The following is a 2,502-nucleotide window of genomic DNA, read 5'->3' as shown; positions in this document are numbered from 1 at the left end:
CTGTCCTGGAACTCACTCTGTAGACCAGGCTGGCCTCGAACTCAGAAATTCACCTGCCTCTGCCTCCCAAGTGCTGGTATTGAACCATCCTTAAACCATCATTAAAGTCCTTTGTGGTCATGTTACCCATCATCCCTTACCCATCATTCCTTTTCAAGTTCTCTTAGATCTGATTTGCTAATATTTTGTTGAGAATCTTTTTTTTTCTTTTACTGTATTTGTTAGGGTACAGGGGTTAACTCTCATATGTGAGACTTTCTAGGGAGTAGTCAGAATTCCCCGTTGTCCTTTAAGCATCATGAGAATGATGGAAAAGAAGAAAAACAGTAGCTTTGGATGGTCATTGGTAGGGGCTGGGTGAGGGTTTCCAAGCACAGATTGTTCTAACCACTAACGCAATAGCACAGATCTCACCTTAGAGGGAACAGTTACTCTGGAGTCAAGTATGAGTGTCTGTGACCTGGGACACAGGTTACCCCAAAGACATTTCACCATGGAAACAGATTTATGTAGAGTGTGTGTGTGTGTGTGTGTGTGTGAGAGAGAGAGAGAGAGAGAGAGAGAGAGAGAGAGAGAGAGAGAGAGAGAACAAAGAATGCTATAAATCAGGAAAATTTTTAAAAGTTTGATTTCTGGACTTCAATACTTTGATAGCTGGACCTTGGTTGTCAGCCTCAGAAGGAGGAAGTGGCCAAATAAAGGAATAGACCTTGGTGGCTAGCTTTAGGAATGCATTTTTGTAAATTCAAAAAAAAATTTATTAACCTATTTGTCACAAGAATGCTAAGTCAAGTAAAGAGATGGGAAAAAAATGGCTACTAAAGAGGCTAAAGAAAACCTGGGATAATGTACCTTCTGACCTGTAAATGTAGCCACAAAAGCTCTAACCAGGTGATCAGCCTTGAGGAATCTCTAACACAGGTACTTTTCCCCCTCTGAGAATTTTAATTTAGTCCTCTTGTTGATCAAGTTTTACCATGCCACTTCCTCAGGTGACCTGTGTTTTAAATCAGATTTAAACATTCATTATGGGTAGAGCACAAACAATAAGACTCTCAGGTCAGGTCCTCTCACTGTGTCTCAGGCTGGGACATTTGTGAGAACTTGAGTAGCCTCAAGGTACAGATTAATCAAACCATTATGTGTTTGTACCCAACGGAGTCAATGAAGTTCTTTCAGACCTAGGAATGGGCTATGCTTTGTTGGCCATTCTTATTCGGTGGCTTTACACCACAGGGTGTTCCCCCTGACGCCTTCGTGGAGCAAGTGTCTTTCTGACCAGGCACCCCTGGAATCCCTAAACTAAGGGTGGTGAGGTTGTAATAAGAAAGAGAGACCATGGAAAATCGCAGCATTAGATAGGTTTGCTCATCTAAGAACTTCATTTCGGACTGCTGTGATGTTCTCAGATGTCTGGGGTTTTTGTTTGTTTACTTCCCTTTAGCAGTTTGAGAATGTCTTTTCATCCTCTGGGGTACTGCAAGGTTCCCACCGAGACTTCTGTAATTCATCTAAGGAAGAATCGCTTACAAAACATCCCCATGTGTTCTCTTGCTGCCTTTATGATTCTTCACCTTTGACTTTTAACAACCTATTTGGAATGCACTTGTGGGTGCAGCTGGGAGTCTATGAGTTTCTTAGACCAGGAGTCCATGTTTCTCTTCCAGGATTGAGGAGCTCTGCACTATTTCATCAATTACGTTTTCTAGTCGTCTCCTCTCTCACTTGTATCACCATAATGGGAATATCTATTTCTATAGCAGAATATCAACATTCTTGTCAGATAAACCTATTTTTGATTCTCTCACTCCACAACCCCTAATTGGCTTATGTGCTTAAGACAGGTCATTGGGAGTGTATCTTAATGGTAGAGCACATACCCACCATGTGCAAAGATCTAGCTTCAATTTTTGACACTAAAAAAGACATTCTTTCTTTTTCTGCTTGATCTAGAAGGCTATTATGACTCTCAATGATATTTTAAAAAACACATACATTGACTTCTTCATCTACAAAACCTGTTGATTTTTTCCGAGATATCTGTGACTGTGGGAACTAAAAAGGGACCTGGGAAAGAGAGGGGAGGGAGGATAGCCCATGTCCGGCCAGAGTTCCACCAATGTTCTGGACAGGTGGACATGGGAGGGCTGCCAGACGCTTTCCACTCAGCCCTGGGTGGGCATCCAAGCTTCTGACCCACTCGACAGGGGGGGTGGACAAAGGGCAGCCCTCAAAACCAAAAGGGGCTCTGGGGCCCTTTAGTCCGGGGTTATGGGAGAGATGGCTTAGGGATAGAGGTTCCCACACAGGCAAGAGTCTGTGCAGCAGATCTTGAGCAGAGACTTGCTCTCTGTGGTTTTAGAGCTTCTATTATAGAAAGGCAGGGGAAAGAGAGAAGGTAGAAAAGAGAGAGAAAGACCAGCCATGGCCAAGAGGAGAGAAGGGGGGAAAGGAGAGAGAGAGAGAGAGAGAGAGAGAGAGAGAGAGAGAGAGAGAGAGAGA

The sequence above is a fragment of the Mus pahari genome, chromosome 7 (genome assembly GCF_900095145.1).
Source record: "Mus pahari chromosome 7, PAHARI_EIJ_v1.1, whole genome shotgun sequence".
NCBI lineage: Eukaryota > Metazoa > Chordata > Mammalia > Rodentia > Muridae > Mus > Mus pahari.
The sequence above is the reverse complement of the archived record's forward strand: the minus strand, read 5'-3'. Positions refer to the sequence as shown.